At 42.0% G+C, this 19,831-nt stretch overlaps 1 protein-coding gene across 1 annotated transcript in view; it reads right to left on the bottom strand.

Moving 5' to 3' along the window:
* Fer1HCH (Ferritin 1 heavy chain homologue) overlaps nt 1-19,831 on the bottom strand; it is a 40,092-nt gene that overhangs the window by 18,598 nt on the left and 1,663 nt on the right. The gene's annotated exons all lie outside the window — the stretch shown is intronic.

The raw sequence follows: 19,831 nt of genomic DNA, 5'->3' as shown, positions 1-19,831 counted from the left end.
TTCTTTCAGATTTTTTCGTCTGGATACTGCTCAACCTTTTAACTTATTTCAAACCAGTTTTATCGAAAAGAAATCAACGCGGATAAAACGAATACTTCATTTCATCAGGGAAAAGTGGTTTAAAAGGTCACGCGAATCATTTAGTTTTTCCCCCAATTTTCAATATTTTTATTCTAATTTAACTTTTTGTGTTCGTTTTCTTTTCAATTTTACATGGAAAAAATACGCCCGAATTCCGCTCATTTCCAAAAGAGGCTATTTAATTTGAAAAAAAGGCTTTGACGAGCTTGCTATTTTTTATGTAACATTCAGTTTTGTTACTATGGAAAAGGATCCCCTTGAAGCCATGAAGCGACTGTCAGGGGTAGGGCCGCGTAGCGGCCAAAGAGCAAGGCCCCCTAGTAAGTTGTACAACGCTTCAGGGCTGCATTCCCCGCAGATAAAAGTAAAAGTGTATCTTCAGCTTCATAGTCGCGAAGACATGATGCTCGTAGCATCTTCATACAACTAAACCTACTCCACGGGTGTCCGTGATGCATATGCGAAAACGTGAAGGGGCTCACGGTACTTTCATGGATCCAGCGCAGCAGTGCGCACCGAACCCGTGATGTTTCATCCCTGGGAACTAAAAACGTTTAAGAACAAGGAGCAAAGTGAAAAGGGATTAATTACCAGCCTTCACAATCGGCGCGCCGACCGCACCGTGTTTGGCGCAATGCGAGAAGTATTCACGCAGTCTTGTAGGCGCTATGCGTGTCCCGCTGACCGCACTGCGTTTGGCGCAGTGCGTGAAGTATTCATTCATTCTTGTAGGCGCTATCCGTTTCACGCTGACCACAATAACCGCACTGTGTTTGATGCAATGCGTGAAGTATTCGCGCAGTCTTGCAGGCGCTAATATGTGTTACATGCCGATTGCCGCGCCGAGGGCTCCTCCTTTTCATCTCAAGTCCTCGTCATCAATTCTCCCTAAGTCGCGCCGTTCCAGGCCAAATTGTGTGTTTGGTTTCTCTCTTAACTCGACTAATTAAAGGTGCTGTACCTTGTATCACTGAAAGATGACAAAATTAGAAATTACTATACTCTCAATAAATGAGAGATTTTGTAGCCTTTTCTCCTTAGTAATTTTTTTTTCTAAATCCGATTTTTTTAATACCTACATTTCAAAAAGTTGAAAAATTTGCCGCCCCCTTAATTCGGCCCTGCAAGTTTAGCGGTTAATAAAAATTAGTCCCAAATGGCAAGTTTTGCTCCAGCATTAGGAGCCACATTGGAGGCCGGTGGTGAATTATGGTTCTTAAATTTTTTAACCACGGTAAATTCTTGAGTTTCCCCTCTCATCTCCAAATTTCAGGGAATCAAGGAACTTTCATTTCAGGGCTAGTAAGTTAGTAGTTGCAAAACTGGATAGATTGGTCGAAATCAAATGAAGTCTTCGCCGTAGTATACTTTTCGTACAGGGGTGCTCAAAAATTCCCACTTTCTTTTCGTACACTGCCGGCCGTGAAGTCGGGAGTGATTTTCAGATTTTCTCGATAAGCTCAGCAAGATTTCGCTGTATTCTAGACAAAATCAGCTTGAAAAATGAATTTTTGTAGACAGATATGACTGCGAAATTTCTAAATAAAGTTTATGACAAATTAAGAACTATCATAAAACTTTTGTTGGTTTTTGCGTGTGGAAACACTGCTCATCTATTTTTCCTGATCCGTCCCATCGACAAAGACACACTTAAAAAAACATTCTCGGCGTTTTTACCACGGTGCGTTGGTACCTTTACCATCTCACTTTTTTTTTACCAATTATTGGTAATTTTACCAAGACGGACTGGTAAGCTTACCTAAAAACCGGTATTTTTACTGTTTTTTTCAGGTAAGAATACCACTTTTATTGGTAATCAATTCCCGGTAACTTTGCCATTTTATCTCGGTAATTCTACCACAGTCGATTAAAAATATTGGCGTTTTTACCAAGGTCCAGTAAAATAACCTTGAAAGTTTAATAATTTTAGCGAGATTTCTCGGTAAAATTATCAATTCCATAAAGGGACTGCATTTTGCAACTATAAATTCTGGCTCTTCTGGAAAAACACTTATGTGCATAGGGAAACTAATGGCACATACGTTGTTTTTAAACCGGGCTAGAATTTATAGTTCCAAATTGCAAAATGTAGTCCAAATGGTAATTTTACCAAGAAAAAACTGGGATCAAATAGAACCCTAAATTCTTAGTAATTTTACCCTTTTCTTAGTAAATACAACGAGATTTTTTTTTCAGTGCGTCCCGATCGGTCATCAGCTCGTACACAAAGCCACTCGGCCGACACTCGACAATAGGTCAGCGAGCCTTCTCTTGGCCTGATTTAGATTCGGGTCGGCTGGCGACGGGTCGTCGCGTCAACTATGTAGGCATCGTAGGCGATTCAAGAGACGTGACTGATCGGGTGTCCGCGGGAATCATCGCCGGCTAATTGGACGTATTTCTATCAAACGGAACTATGTGCATTATGACGTGAGCCCTGTTATGCATGTATTCTTATGGGTCTCAGGGCTCATGTCTAAATGCACATAGTTCCGTTTGACAGAAATACGTCCAATTGTGAGTGCAAGTATCTCGGAAAGCTCAGGTAAAGAGGCTCTACGTGCAGTAGTGCATCATCAGACGATGCGTTTGCACGGATTATGAGACCTGGGGCATCGGCAGGTATAGATAAGGTCGAGAGGTGTCGTGCTGTCGTGTGCATCTGCATGTGCATAAGTATATCCGCCCTCAGGACTAAAGATAAGTTAAAATGTCCCGAGAATGAATGAGATCATCGAACGCAATGGATTTGTCGTCACATGCCGGCCAAAGTATCACAAGCGCCATGCGACGTTTCAAAATTTCCACGGCCATTTTATTGTTTTATAGAGAAATTGTTGGTTGGATAGGTTCGAAAATTTCGCTGAATTTTATTGGCAGCACCAAGAAAATCCAGTGAAATTTTCGGACAGCTTCGTTGAACAATTTCTCTGTAAACAAATAAAATGGCGGCGGAAAGTTTGAAACGTCGCATGGCGCTTGTGATACTTCGGCCGTAAGGTGACGATGAACGAGTTTTCAAAAAAAATGGTTCTAACTGATGATAGGAAATATATCCATCCTACCATGTTGAAAATTTTTTGTTTTTAAGAGTAGAGTTAGAGCAACAAGATTTCCAACATTCAGATCTGCCACAAAATTTACAAAATGAAATTCCTGAAAATTCCCTGAAATATCTGAGTAAAATTCCCTGACAAATGAAGATATGTCAGATGGCTAAAAATAAATCATTTGAAATACTTTCCAGGCAAGTTGTTCGAAACGTCAAACCCATTCTAAATTAACAATTTTTCCCTGACACTCACGTCGTTTTCCCGACTTTTTAAAATTCCATGATATTTTCCGGCTTTCCCTGACTGTGGTGACCCTGGAGAATATCTTAACTTTCCGATTCTTTTCCACTCTTTTGTAGCTTCTTCCCACTCCAAAATTTCCAATTTCTCTGACTCTTCTCAACCTGTTCTTAACTTACGAACATTGCTTCACTTCAATTTCTTCTACTTTTTCTCACAACGAAGAATTGCCCTTTCTGCAGCCAACGCCTCAATTTTCATCGATTCACTCTTGCCGAATAACCTCGACTTCTCTCATTGAACACCCTGTATAAACATCTCTCTGGGTATTCGATAAGAGGGACACGCAAACAGCTTGTCGTTTACTCATGTCTCCGAAAAACTCACGCAGCACTCGGCTGCCTCCGTTTGACACATGTCATATAATTATCTACAGAGTAGGTGTCGGAAGGGAGATAAAGATATAATTATGTTTAACAAGGTATCTCGCTGGAGACGAACATATTATCAACGCGCACTTTAACTTTCGAATTCGATTATTATACAAAAAGCTCGGATTTTTCTGAACAGCTAGCTGATTTTTGAAAAAAAAGAAAAAAAAAAGCGATAGACAATGGGGACAAAAGGAAAATGGAGTGATCTATTGGTTAAAACGGGTGGTTCTCATGGACTAAGGAAGGGGGATAATGATGGTCGTACCATGGAGTCTTTCGTGGGTTGCTGTTATCAGGGTTGCCACAGAATTTGGAAAAAAATTCCCTGATTTCCCTAACAATTGAACAAATGCCAGATTTTTATGAAGACATGGTTAAAAATGTTTTCAGGCAAAATTTGTTGTTTAAAGCGTCAAACCCACTCGAGAAAGCCAATGAAGTTGATTTGACGATTTTCCCCTGACATTTTCGTCATTTTCTCTGACATTTCCAGGTTTTCTCTGATTGTGGCAACTCTGCATTAGAGTCAATGTCGTCATTCTCTCTGACATTTCCAGGTTCTCTCTGACTTAATAAAATTCCCTAATATTTCCCGGTTCTCCCTGATTGTGGCAACCCTGCGTTAGAGTCAGTCTCGTCATTTTCTCTGACATTTCCAGGTTCTCTCTGACTATATAAAATTCCCTGACATTTTCCGGTTGTGTAATGCGGGGAGGTTTTACACATCTCGCCCGGTGTATTTTGGGAGGGAGAAGGAAGCCGACCAATTTTGCGGCTATCCAGTGTCGACTCCAAATGATAACAGCGAAACTCTTACGAAAACCTAGTCATTCAACTCCGATTTAACCACCAATGGCTTGTGCAGTAGTTGCATTGCTCCCGATTTAGGGTTCGAAAATCTCTTGCGATGCAAGATGCAACTCTTCGCGTACTATTGAATCATGTCTAATCACCACTATTGACGCTGACTGATTTACTCGTGCGTCTCAGCAGGGAATCCCCCCCCCCCCCCCCCCCGATTTCCTAAACGCGCATGACGTCACATTCTACGCCGCATCATTCTGACGCAACTTTGATAATTACAATTCTATATTTTTCCTTCCTTCTGAGAAAAAAACTACGATGTAAACACTTCAAAACGACGAAATTAAGACATGCTTGATTGATTCATCATGTGAAGGTTCTGAAGGGGCACAGCCTGCCCTTATAGAACACTCCCTGAGTTACTTGTTCCCTACCTTCGTGGTTAAGTAAAAATTATGTCTCTCCAGTTTCGTACGGACAGGATGACCACTGAACGGTACAATATGAGAATACAGATGAGGAATAATTTTTTAAATATATTCTGTTGCAGTGCTTTATGGGAGAGATTTTTGAAATCACGGAGAGCAAAGTAAAATATGCTTGTAGTAAATCCCCTAGAAACTTCAGATGGTCAAGACGCAGAGCAAGAAAAAAGTCCAGGAGGTTAGTAACTTCTTTCTGATTAGCTGAAAATCTTAAACAAATACATGGATTTTTTGGAATCTTCGCCTTCAAAAAGCAATTTTTGATCATCTTCCTTTCCCGCATCTACAGGGTGACAATTTTTCCTGGTTTTCAAAGTTCTCTGACTTTTGAGGGATTTTCAACATTAATGCCCTGACTTTCCAATTTTTTTTGGACATGATTTTCATCAACATTCTTTTCACGGAAAGGACAAGAACGAAGTCTCTTGATACTGAAAAAGTGAAACGTTTTGGCTGGAAAAAAAAAGTTCAAACTTCCGAAGCAAAATTTCCTGAAAGTTTAGGGTTGGTCAACATTCTCTACTTCTGAAGAACATGTCACTCTGTGTTGAGAATGTTTATGCCCTATTTCATTGAAAAGAAAAAAAAAAAAAAACGGAAGGAGGCAAAGACTTCTAAGCAAGCATCCCTTCTCACTGCTATTATATAATCACCTTATTTAAAATAATAATTCGGCCCAGATTGCCTCGCGCTACGTCACACGTCACTTGCTTACATCACGTTATGACACGGAAATGGAACGCACCCCCTCACCCCCCTCTTAGCGTCGCTGCTTCAACAATGAGCTGACTCACACCGTGCAACGCGCGCGTGCATTCATAATAATGCCGATAATATTTTAACCAATCTTCTGTACTACCGTGCTAAGGAAGAACGCCGTATGAGCCTTCAGACGTTGCCAAGTTTCCTCTGATAAAAATCGAATTTACTAGGAAAATTGCGAATATTATTTTCCAAAATTTTCAGACGATTTATTACGCAATTTAATCTAAAATATTAGAAAATTTTGTAGAAAAATAAGCATGAATGTAGTAAAAAATACAGGTTTTATCAAGGGGAATTTGGCAACTTTCGAATGTTCATACGGCGTTCTTCCTTAGCAGCGGCAGTGCACCCCGTTCGTCATTATCATAGACCGATAACGAAAATGAACGTCGGCACCGCTTTTACGATGCCATCGTTTCACACTGCACTGGAAAAAATGGTCTCTTGGATCCAGAGTCCAGCCTCTTAAAGAATTTGAAAAAAAAAATTACTCTTGATTCAATCGGGTTTTTGCTTGAATCGAGAGCCAAGCATCTTAATTTAAGCGAATTTCGTTTTGATTCGAGCAAAAACCCGCGATTGAATCAAGAGTATTTTTTCTAGTCAAATTGTTCAAGAGTCTAGACTCCAGATCTAGTAGCAGGGTGTCTAACTAAAACAGGCTAGCCAAAAATTAGTACTTTTACAGTACTTTTTCGGTACATTTCCGAGAAATTCAGAACATCCTCAACAGAAAAGTGCAGTCCTTTTTCAGTGCCTCTATCTGACGAAATTCGCAAAATTTCGAAACATTGAAATTCTTTGAAAACATTCCGGAGCTTCTTGCAGAATTTCCGCACTTTTCAGTACTTCCGGACCGCCCTTAAAAAATCAGTACTATTTCCGGACTAGTAGACACCCTTCTTCCAGTGTAGGACAATCTGATGGCCTTGTAAAATGTACGGACGGATAAGAATGCGAAAAGCAAGGAAAAAAAAAATTGCAAAGAGATTGTATTGGAAGACATTTTTGAGAGGGATTTCCGGCATCTTTACTCACAGTAGTAGTCGATATTTTTGCTCGTTTTTCAGAGGGATGCAGAAAAGACTTGATTACAGACAATTCGTAGATTGCGACCGACGAGAGGAAACTCGTGAGTTTTTTGGCTTATCATTCAGAGAAAATGATGCAACCAGCAATTTTTGCCGCGCAATCGAACATTTCGCTGTGGAATCGGATATTGTCACGTAAGCAAAAACGAATTTCTGAACAAAGTTTGAACTTCTCACACCCTGAAATTTCGTAATTTGTCTGAATGAAACTTTAAGACGAGGGCCAAATAATAAGAGCTTATTTGGGAAAAAACTACAAATTCTCTTCTTGCGCACCCTATAGCGAAACCGATTAAGGCAGGAAAAAAGAATTTCAAGGTGTGGATGGTTGCTGGGATTGGTCAGATTGAAGATGTAGGTAAGATTTAACGATGTTGGGTTCATAGACCGATGGCGATCTGTCAAGTGCGAGTGGCATAAAAATCATGCAAATTGGTCCAGCGGATGACCGGATCAAGTGCCTTAAAAATTAAGTATTCAAGGTTGTCCAGAGAATCACAGAGCTTATGCTACACTCGCGAAAAATACTGAAAACTGTTTTTTCCTCCTCAAGGGAGCGAAAGTGATTCGCTGAATGTTCACCTTTTTCATCCTCTATGCTCGTAGCATTCTGCAGCTTGAGAATAGGTCAGGCATGCGCCTCAAACTCTTAATTTGATGGTTGAATCCCAAGTCAGGGTTGCCACAGAATTTAGAAAATGAGATTCCCTTCCTTTTGTTATATAAAAAAAACTAATCCAAACTCCCTAGAGGGCTTTGGGAGGATAGGTAGGGGACTTTGGCGGCTGGATGTCGCAGAGCGCCAAAGAGCGGTGTAAAAGCGGCTTCTGCGTGTGTGAATTCCCTGACTGAGCGATATAAAGAGGAAAAACTTAGAAAAAAAGAAGAGGAGGAGAAAAAATTGGATATGAGAAAGGAGCGAAACAGAAACGAGGGGGGCATAAATTAAAACCGAGGGACCAGCTTGTTTTGAGGAAAAAGAAGCAAACCAGAAAAGAGAGAAAAGAGCTGAGAGGTGAAAAAGTGAGTAAAATGAATGATTGGCCGAAAGGGGGAAAGAAAAGGACGTTCTAATGCAAATAGAAGATTTGCATTAAAGCATGCCACTAAATTGAGGGAGATTGAAAACGAGAGTGTTTCAATTCCACAATTTAGGGGTTAGGTTGAGATGGGGACAATGAGAAATTTTGGAATATTAAATGAGATAATTGAATAATACGTTCTAATAGGCACAGAAGGTGCTTATTAAAGCAAGTCGGCTAATTGCATGAAACCTTCACTATCGGAATAGTGAACGTGGCATGCAATTAGAGGAGTGTACTTTTTTGGGATAGCCCAAAAGCAGGACAGGCGATGCACCTGTGGTGAAGAGTGAATTAAACCTGTAAAGAGAAAAATATTAATACGTAGGGTGATGAGGCAGCGCTTGTGGCATACCTTTCATCACTGCGCAGAGATTACTGGAGTGAGCCAAGCTGGACTTCAGAGAACCGGGATGAGATGACGTCGGTTTACTTCATACAGCGGGCAGGCACCAGGTGATCACTTTGCTTCGTGTAGACCGTCGGTTGACGGGACTTGCATTTGGCGGGAAGGTGTCCTTTCCAACGTAGGAGAGCCAGAATCCTAATCCTAGTCCAAGTACTCCACCTTAGCAGGGGCGTCGGGTAGCGATTCTTGATCCGGGAGAGAGCTGCTTCCGTAGTGAGGTCCGGGTCCGTCTTCTTCAGCGTGCTGGAGGCAAGTGACTCTATGGGGCGAGCGGCTGACGTCTTGAGCGCCGCGCAAGAGCCAAAAGGAACAGAGCGGGGACGGCCGCTAGGTGGGGGGCTCCAGGGGGAGCGGATCTGTGTTTGCCGTGGATTTTGAAAGTTGGATTTGAAAGTTGAGATTTGAAATTTATTGGTCGATAAAGGTTTGAGCAGGTCGGGCTTAATGAGTACTTCCAAATATATATAGGTTTTGGGGGTCCATCAGAGAACCGAAGCTAAAGAAAGTGAAAATTTGGAAAATTTGTATGTGGATGGGACTCATGGTTGCGAAGAAATATGGAAGTAATGGAGATAAATTTGAGGATAATTATGAAAGAAAGGTTGGAAACATAAAAAGGGTGTTCAAGACGAGTTATACAATGGTTAGGAAGAGCACTTTCAATTTAATAGAAGGTAAAGGACACCTTTAAGGACGCGCAAATCTGGGAGGCGGGTCAAGGTGTGCAAATTTGGAATAATTTATTAGTTACCGCGGGCGCGCAACGTGATGGGTCGGTGAGAGGATCCTCAAGAGTGAGGGGGGGGGGGGGGATAAAAATGAGTATGATGAAATTTCCTAAAATTGCTCTAAGTTTGTTCGATCGGGATCGAACATACTCCGGGGGTTGAACCAACGTAAGTTGGTTCGAAAGTAATGACGGATCGTACAAAATGATCAAATCTGCTTGAAGCTGTTATGCATTCCACACGTGTGTGAAGTAAATCGCCACTTAGGTGGGGTGGGTTTTGGGTGGGGAAATTAATAGGAGATATCAACATATTATTTACATTGTAGTTATCTTAATGAGTAATATTCTATCAATGATAATTAATGTGACCGAAGTAATACTTAGATAATTAAGTGAGTGAGGTTATAATTGGGTAAGTAAAAATTAATATGTAGGTAATTAAAGTGAATAAGTTAATACTTAGAAAATTAACTTTGAAGAGAATATTATTTGGATACTTAAAGTAAAGAGATTAATGTTTTCTTAATTAAAGTGAATAAATTATGATAGAAAAATGAATAAATAACTTCATAATACTAGTTCGTTCTCCAAAAAAAAAAATTAGAGAGCATCGCCGAGGTTTTAAGGCTCTCGGGGTTAATTCAAGTTTTAAATACTTAATAATAAGTCATTTTTAAGGAATTAATGAGAATAAAGTGATATTAAGTATAGGGAAATTAAAGTAAATTAAAGTTTTAAAGTAGTGAATTGAAAATAATTATTGCCGTAAATTACCAGGAAGTATTGATTATTTATTTACAACGTAATTATCATAGAGCATTCTCTGGGACCAGAGAGTATCGCCGGAGTTCGTGATCTCGGGGTATGTAACTGCGTAATATATACATGCAATTACCGTGTAATTTAAAGGATAGAACTAAGAGAAAAAAAGGAAAAATACAGAAGGCTCTCATTTGTTGGCCCTGAGAAGGGCCGTTTTAAGAAAGCTAGTTTTGAGTCCAGCTGTTAGACTTTGCGGCCGTGAGCTGCTCGCCAACGTGCAGCTCGCTCTGCTCGGCGGTTCAATTTTTTAGATGGAGCACCGCGAAGTGTTCTGTCGTTCCATCCCCTTTCCCGCACCAGGTCTAAGTGCTGGAAGTAGCGGGCCTCTCGTCGATTGCGGGGCATTGGTCTAAAGCGCCGATCTTGTAATGTTTGGACGTTGTAGAGAACAGGCGGTGCCTGCATCTGGATTTGCCGCAATGGGAGGAATGGCTCATATTTTTGCGGCGCCACTGGAATGCGATGTGGAACCGGAAGCCTGTTGTAAAGTCGTTTCGGTTTCTTAGCTTGGGGTTTCGGTTTCCATTCATTGACTGCTTTCTTGTGACAATTTTTGAGTGGAGGAGGAAGATCTGGCAGGATGACTGGCTCTGGGTCCCGCGAAGGTTTCTGTGGGAGCGCCTCGATGATCTTGAGTTGACGAGCCACGGGAGCGGGTTGCGTCTTTCTCCTGGCTGTTAGGTCAATCATCTTCTCCAATTCAGCCATCTCTTCTTCCATTGAGAGTTCCTTCTCCAGGTTAGCGTCGGTAATATCCAGGATGTCCATGGTTGCTTCTTACGGCACTGAGCAGAGCGAATGAATGAATCTGAGAGGTGAAAGGTCCTTCTATTTATACAAAAAAAATTAAAAAATGAAGAAGAAGAAAAAAAAATTGACCGGGGGATTAGCCAATCAATGCAATCGCGGGAAAATTTTAGGTGCAAATTTGGCGCGAAAATTTGACTAATGGCGGGAGCTGATTTTTTCTCCTGATACTTATTGGCTAAGAAAGTTAGCGGGAGGGAAGACAAAGGAGCCGAGTAAAAATTAAAGGTTTTGTAATTGATTAAGAGTAGATGAGGTATAATTAATTTACATAATTAATAATTAAATATTAAAAATTTATATAATTAATTTATTTGTATTTTAATTAGGTTATTTACAAGCGAATCTTGTCGTTCCCCGAGATGGAGAGAAGGCGCCGAGGACTTATTCGTCGTTTTCCTCGGGGTCTGATTCGTCCGTTTCCATTGGTAGAGGGTAAAGTTTGACTACTGGTCTAGTGAGATCGCCCGTGCTAGTGCGAACGCGGACGACTCGTACTTGGCCGTCGGTGCCTGGGTGAAGCTGAACTACACGTCCCATTTTCCAATGTAGAGGTACGGTTGAGTGATCATGGATGAGGACGAGATCATCTATTTGAGATTTCGTGTTTTGCTAAACCACTTATGTCGCATTTGTAAGGTGTGCAGGTACTCGTTACCCCATCTTTTCCAGAATGATTGGGTAATCGCTTGTACGCGTCTCCATCGTTTAGCGGGGAATTTTTTACTTGGTAATTCGCTATAGTCAGGCTCCAGGGGGCTGACCAGCGCTCGGCCGATCAAAAAATGAGCGGGAGTCAATGGAGCCAAATCATTTGGGTCACTTGATAGCGGAGCTAGAGGCCTGGAATTTAGCATTGCTTCAATTTTCACTGTGATTGTTCGGAACTCTTCAAGTGTCAGTGAATGCCCTTCGGTGACTCTTTTTAGATGGTTTTTTGTGCTTTTGACGGCAGCCTCGGAAATGCCATTATGATGCGGGGCGGCCGGGGAGGTGGGGTGAAATTGTATGTGACGCTCTTGGATAATTTTCTCTAGTTCAGGGCAAGTTTTTAGATCAATCCGAAGTTGTTTGGTGATTTTTCGGAGATCACTACCGCCACCCATGAGATTGCTCCCACAATCAGAGTAGAGGTGCGCGGGGTTACCTCTGCGACAAGCAAGTTTCGTTAGAGCGACAATAAAAGAGTCAGTCGTTAAGTCTTCAGTGACTTCTAGGTGCACTGCTTTTGTTGAGAGACATACAAAAATGCAAATATATGCCTTTACAGTGCGCGCACTTCGTAGTGTGTGGACGCGAACGTTAAAATATCCAGCAAAATCGCATCCCGTATGAATGAAGGCGGGATTCGGGTTTACTCGTGCAGGCGGTAAATTTCCCATTTGAGGCTGAATTTGTCTAGGCTGTGCTCGGAAGCACGGTATGCAGGAGTAAATTACTGAGCGTATTACTCTGCGGCTGCTCAAGATCCAAAATTTTTGGCTAAGTGTGGACTGCAATAATTGCGGCCCGGCGTGAAGGTAGGCAACATGGTAATGCTTCACCAACACTTGAACAAGCGGGTGATTTTTAGGTAAGATCCATGGGTATTTTCGGCCGAAAGTGAGCGACGAGTGATTTAGACGACCTCCTGCCCGAATCATGTCTTTTTCGTCTAAAAATGGATTCAGGCGTTTCAATTGGTTTGAAGCCGGGCGGCCTCTTTTTAATAATCTAATGTCATCTGAGAAGGCTCTTTTTTGTATTAACCATATTAGACGCCGTTCGGCCTCCAAAAATTCTTCGACAGTGAGGGCACCGGTTTTTCTCTGAGCTGGGTGACGTGAATTATGCACAAATCGAATCAATATGGCAACGACGCGTTGCATTTTACTCCAGCTAGAGAATCGGCTCAAAAATTCAAATTCCTCGTTTTGTTCCTCATCTTGCAGTGCGACGAGGGCCCGAGTTTCTGGTAATTTTTCTGAGTCTGGCTGAAAACGTGGTTTCGGCCATTCAGATTGAGGATTTCGGAGGAAGCTTGGACCTTCCCACCATAATTTGTTTTTCAGGAGAGCGGACGCGGAGCATCCGCGGGATCCAACGTCACTGGGGTTATCAGCCGATTTTATATAGCGCCATTGCACTGATGGAAAATTTTCTTGAATATGTGCCACGCGATTTGCAACAAATGTTTTTAGTTTGTGCGGTGGTGTCTGAATCCATTGTAACGTGATACTTGAGTCAGACCACCCGAAAGTTTCGGTTATTGTGTAAATTTTACCAAGTACTGGTGAGATAAATTCGAGAAGGGAAGTTAACAAAAATGCGGCGCATAATTCTAAGCGTGGTAGAGATACGACTTTAAGAGGAGCAACCTTAGTTTTTGAGGCAACTAACGATGTTGAATATTTTCCATCGGGCAACTGGAAACGCATATATGCCACGGCATTGTATCCTAAAATTGAAGCGTCTGCGAATCCGTGAATTTGAATTTCCGAATTTGGCGGGCAACTTTGACGAGGGATTTTTACGTCCTCTAAGGATTTGAGATCTGATAAAAAATTATCCCAAGTTTGAGCAAGATTGGTTGGGAGAGGGTCATCCCAGTCACACTTAATTAGCCATAGATGCTGAGTGAGACTTTTGGCGGGAAAAACAGCTGGACCTACCCACCCCAGCGGGTCAAAAATTGTTGCGTAGGTGGAGAGAATCCCTCGCTTAGTGCGCGGGCGGTTCAGACTTATGATTTTATACGTAAAAATATCTTCTGACGGTAACCACTGTAGTCCTAGGACGGAAAATGTGGCACTTTCATCACTTCTCCATGAGGAGGGAATTTCTAGTTGCTCGGGAGGCACACCTGCCAGTAATTGCGGTGAATTGCTGAACCATTTTCTGAGCTGAAAACCTCCAAGCTCAAAAAGGCTGATGAGCTCTCTGCGCAACTCGAGGGCATCTTCTATTGTTTCGTCTCCTGTGGCAGCGTCATCTGCATAAATTTCTTCCATTATAACCTTATAAGCGCGAGGAAACTCTTCGCGATGTAGCATGGCGAGCTCCTGGATGGTTCGAATTGCCAGAAATGCCGATGATGAAACTCCGAAAATCACAGTGGTGTACTGATAAATTCGGATAGGGTCATTAGGATGAAATCGCCACAGCATCAGGTGAAAGGGCTGATCGTCCTCATGTAAGAGAATCTGTAAGTACATTTGACGTATGTCACAAGAGAAAACAATGTTATGTCGCCTAAAAGAAATCAATACTTCTCGTATGTCCTTTAAAATTTTGGGACCTACGTGTAAGAGGTCATTAAGTGAGAAACCAGAGGAGGTTTTGGCACTTGCATCGTTTACTATTCGGAGCTTCGTAGTACTCGAAGTTTCCTTGATTACCCCGTGATGAGGGAGTACGTAATGCATTTTGTCTAGAACGTCAGGGGCGGCCAACTTGAGCTGACCCGCGTCGATGTGACCTTGAATGGCCTTAGAGTATTGCTCGCGAAGGTCAGGTTTTATTTGAAATTTTCTTTCTAAGGATTTGAAACGCAATTGAGCCTGACTCATTGAGTTGCCCAATTTCTCAGGGCTATCCGAAAATGGTAGGCGAACCATAAAACGGCCTGAGGGCATCCGGACGGTAGTTTCCTTGTAGAAGGTTTCGGCAGGATTTTCCGGAGGGGGAGGAGGAACGAAGGGCGGAGGCTCCTCTAGCTCCCAGTTTTTAGGGATCGCAACCTGAAAATTTTCTTGTTCATCAATTGAATTTTGAGTAGAGTATTCATCTTCAGTCGCCAGTAAAACAGTAGGAGTGGCGTCGGCGGTAGGTGCGATGCCCATTACGGCGTACCCTAGTTTGGTTTTCAGAGCCGTTGGAAAACCGGGTCCGAGAGAAATGGTTTCGCCACACAAGAGTTCTGGCAAAATATCAAGGCCTATTAAAATTTCGACAGGTGCATTCACCTTGTCAAAATCAGGATCCGCCAAAGGATAGCTAGTGAGGCGGTGCCGAACTTCCGGTGAAATTGGCGTAGAAGGAGTTGGGTTGGAAATTTTATCTATGACCGTGACCGAGTGATCGCGGATCAACATTTTTCCATTACATTTCAAATTGATTCGTGTTATCCCGCGAATAGGAACGGGGTAGCCAGAAATCCCGTTCACAGGGTTAAGATTTGGATTTATGTTGCAACCAAGTGCGCGAGCGCATTTGGTCACAATTATCGTAGTTTGAGAGCCTAAATCAAGAATGCCCCTTAGAATGGCGGCTTTCTTCGGTGAGGAGACTTCAACCTGTACGGTGGCCAATAAGATTATCGTATCAGGTTGGGAGGTCGCGCCGACCATTGAGACCGCAGGTTGCGGTTTCTCAGGAGTCGGGGTAGGTTTATGGGGGTGTAACCATGTGTTATGGGGTTCATCACAAGCAATGCACCGGTAGTCTCTACGACATTTCTCCGTGTCGTGAAAACCGCTGAGGCAGCGCTCACACAGTTTACGATTTTTAGCTAATTCGATGCGCTGAGAAGCATTCATATCACGGAATTTAGGACATTGAAAAATTTTGTGAGGTTCTGTGCACAGCACGCAAGAGGGGGGAGTGCGTTGGTTTCGTCCAGAAGGGTTCTCAGACTTATCGTCCTTTGTGGTGGTGACTAGAGCCTTGGTTGAATTTTTATTCGACGAATTATTCGGAGTATTTTTATTTGAATTTGATTGCGCATCTTTATTCTCCTTTCTGGATGTTACCAGATCATCAGCGTATGCGGCCTCTTTCTCCAGGAAGGAAATAATTTCCTCCAATTTTGGATATTCCTTGTTGCTGCCTCGGTGGTCCTCTAATCGTCGCCACAGCTTTGGTGATATTTTTCGGGAAAGAATTGTGACAAGCACACCGTCGAAAGTGGCTGTAGCGTGACCCAAGGCATTAAGAGCCTGAGTATGCTCTCGTACTTTGGCGAGCAAAGAATGTACTTGCTTATTTTCTTTAATTTCCGGGAGATCTAGCAACCCTGCAAAATGAAAGAAAATATGCCTCCTGGTGGACTGGTACCTTTTGCAAAGGAGATTCCAAGCTACCTCGTAATTTTCGGTGGTTATATCAAGGCTCTTAATTAGATCGAGGGCTTCACCGCGCAAGCTACCTAAAAGGTATTGAAATTTTTCAACTTCTTTTAGATGAGGAGAATTGTGCACAGATGCCAGGAATAAATTGTAATATGTTCGCCAATTTTCAATTTGACCTGAAAAGTGGGTTAACTCTAATTTTGGCAAGCGAATTTTTGGGTTAAAACCGCTGAAGGCGGTGTTTAACATTGTTTGATTGATCATCGTCTGAAAACCAGAGGCATCTTGTTGTTTAGACGTATCGTTCTTCTTTGATCGTTTGAGATATTCAGTTTGAGCTTCCCGCGTAAGTCGCTCAAATTCGACTTGAAGTCTATCTGCTTCTAAAGGTGAATCAGGGTGAGCGACCGAAAACTCGATTGCTTCATCCATTAGCATTTCGAAACGCTCGCAATACTTTTCCAGCCTTTTGAATGAAGGAGAGAAGGCTTCTATGTCATCCTCGTCCGGCACCTGCCGGAAAGCATCGCGTGTGTTCCGGGCGAGTTTGCAGAGGTTTGCCAATTTGGCAACGATGGACACCCCTTGCAAATCCGCTGCATTTGTATTGTCGTTGTGGTGCCCATCATCATGTTGGTCATTGTTATCATGATTATCGTGGTTCAGATGAGCCTCATTATTTTCGTCGTCGGAAGACATTTTAAATAAGGAAGAAAAAATGAAAGGTTATGAATGAGAGGTTAAATAATTCGAGATAAAGAGCAAACGTTATTTCAGGAATGTCAATCTGAATTATACCTAGTTTGATTACGAAACAGCAACTGTACTAGGATTTTTCGAAGGTTCAGAACCTGGTATGCTTTACGGTCATAAAGCTTCGTCAGGATTTTCTAAGGTTGAGGACCTAGTTCAGCACCGATATTTCGCTGCTGCGCTAGGATTTGAAATGAAGGTTGTGACAGGTTAATTAAGTGGACGTAATCCTAAGGACTGTTCGCACTCTATTCCGGTTTCGAGCATTAAGAGTTAGAGATTTTATGCCAGAAACTAGATCCGGCCCGAGGGACCAATTTTATGAGCGATATAAAGAGGAAAAACTTAGAAAAAAAGAAGAGGAGGAGAAAAATTGGATATGAGAAGGAGCGAAACAGAAAAGAGGGGGGGATAAATTAAAAACCGAGGGACCAGCTTATTTTGAGGAAAAAGAAGCAAACCAGAAAAGAGAGAAAAGAGCTGAGAGGTGAAAAAGTGACTAAAATAAATGATTGGCCGAAAGAGGGAAAGAAAACAACGTTCTAATGCAAATAGAAGATTTGCATTAAAGCATGCCACTAAATTGATGGAGATTGAAAACGAGAGTGATTCAATTCCACAATTTAGGGGTTAGGTTGAGATGGGGACAATGAGAAATTTTGGAATATTAAATGAGATAATTGAATAATACGTTCTAATAGGCACAGAAGGTGCTTATTAAAGCAAGTCGGCTAATTGCATGAAACCTTCACTATCGGAATAGTGAACGTGGCATGCAATTAGAGGAGTGTACTTTTTTGGGATAGCCCAAAAGCAGGACAGGCGATGCACCTGTGGTGAAGAGTGAATTAAACCTGTAAAGAGAAAAATATTAATACGTAGGGTGATGAGGCAGCGCTTGTGGCATACCTTTCATCACTAGCGCAGAATTACTGGAGAGAGCCAAGCTGGACTTCAGAGAACCGGGATGAGATAACGTCGGTTTACTTCGTACGAGCAGGGCAGGCACCAGGTGATCACGTTGCTTCGTGTAGACCGTCGATTGACGGGACTTGCATAGGCGGGAAGGTGTCCTTTCCAACGTAGGAGAGCCAGAGTCCTTGTCCTTGTCCAGAGTCCACCTTGGCAGGGGCGTCGGGTAGCGATTCTTGATCCGGGAGAGAGCTGCTTCCGTGTGAGGTCCGGGTCCGTCTTCTTCAGCGTGCTGGATACAAGTGACTCTAAGGGGCGAGCGGCTGACGACTTGAGCGCCGCGCAAGAGCCAAAAGGAACAGAGCGGGGACGGCCGCTAGGTGGGGGGCTCCAGGGGGAGCGGATCTGTGTTTGCCGTGGACTTTGAAAGTTGGATTTGAAAGTTGAGATTTGAAATTTATTGGTCGATAAAGGTTTGAGCAGGTCGGGCTTAATGAGTACTTCCAGAATATATATAGGTTTTGGGGGTCCATTAGAGAACTGAAGCTAAAGAAAGTGAAAATTTGGAAAATTTGCATATGGATGGGACTCATGGTTGCGAAGAAATATGGAAGTAATGGAGATAAATTTGAAGATAATTATGAAAGAAAGGTTGGAAACATAAAAAGGGTGTTCAAGACGAGTTATACAATGGTTAGGAAGAGCACTTTCAATTTAATAGAAGGTAAAGGACACCTTTAAGGACGCACAAATCTGGGAGGCGGGTCAAGGTGTGCAATGAGTTGGAATAATTTATTAGTTACCGCGGGCGCGCAATGTGATGGGTCGGTGAGAGGATCCTCAAGAGTGAGGGGGGGGGGGGGGATAAAAATGAGTATGATGAAATTTCCTAAAATTGCTCTAAGTTTGTTCGATCGGGATCGAACACTGACATTTCCCTGATTTCTCTGTCAAATTTTGGTAAAATTCTATGAAAATTGAGGACACGCCAGATGCTTAAAATGACATGATTTGAAATAGTTTTCAGACAAAATTTATTGTTCAAAACGTCAAACCTATTTTAGAAAGGAAATAAAGGTGACTTAACAATTTATCCCTGACTTTTGAAAATTCCCTGACGATTCCTGGTTTGCCCGGTATTCCCTGACTGTAGCAGCCCTAGCACCCTGTAGCAGTCCAGTAAATCCACCAATAGCCACCAAATTCGTAAACATCATGGTTTCCTCTCTCCAGCCTCATCAGCAGTTTACGTAGATACCAGTGGCGAGTTGTGAAAGCTAGCAACACTGTTTTCCCTCCATTCAAGTAAATTCCCGATTCTCCAAATTTTGTTTTAATTTCCTGGCTTTCTTTCGGGTTTTTCCTGATTCTAACCACCCTGTGATGCTTTGTAAAATTCGATTCAAAGCACGATTCTAGTAAACGCACTAAGTACGTACTCACTATGCACAACTGACAAAATCCTGATTCTTGCAGCAAGGGTCCATGATGAAAAATTTTGCGAAAAGGGCGGACGAAAAGTAGAAAAACAAGGTTCTCAGTTTGTCTTTCTTGAAAATTGCAGGGGAAGGACTTCTGCTCAGATATAATTTGAGTCAACTCAAGGCTTCAGTTACATTATTTAGGGACTGAAAAACGTCTTTCGTTAGCCCCAGATTTTACCAGCAACTATTATTATTTTTAAAGAAAAGATGTTTAAAGGAGAAACATTGTTTAAAGGATGAATTTTTTTTTTATTCTCCATTACTCATGGCTCCCTAGGAACAAAGGGTGCAAATTAAGCACATTTCTGGCCACTTCTGATGGGTTTTGTGCATATCTGATTTTTACTTTCTGAAGTATGAGTTGAAGAGTGGTTGTACTAAGTTGTTTACATTTTTTAATCCTTTAATTCCTCCAACTTCTTAAACAAAGAAACAATTATCTGAAGTCAAAAGTACCTACCAACTACAGATACAAAAAAAGAACTAAAAGCCAACCAATTTTGGATCTATTCCGTGGATGAAGGGAGGGAGGAAATTGTAATACTGAGTTTATTTTCTCCTCTTTTTATTTTTAGCGACTAAAACAACTTATTTTAATATGAGTTCTGGAGTGTAATGCGGCAACACCTCTGCTCTTAATAGCAGTTAAATGAGCAAATGGAAAATCATTGAATGTAATAAAAGAGGCAAAAGCGCTCAAACAGAAAGGGCATGAAAAGACAGAAAAGCCAGGGGTGGAATCATAATGTTTTGACTGTTAGTTTACTCAATATTAGGAAAACATCCTCATCAAAAACGCGCTGTAATAGACAGAAAATGACCAAGGTATTC

Source organism: Bemisia tabaci, chromosome 9 (assembly GCF_918797505.1).
Source record: "Bemisia tabaci chromosome 9, PGI_BMITA_v3".
Lineage (NCBI taxonomy): Eukaryota > Metazoa > Arthropoda > Insecta > Hemiptera > Aleyrodidae > Bemisia > Bemisia tabaci.
Note: the sequence above shows the minus strand (reverse complement) of the source record. Positions and strands in the feature narration are given on the sequence as shown.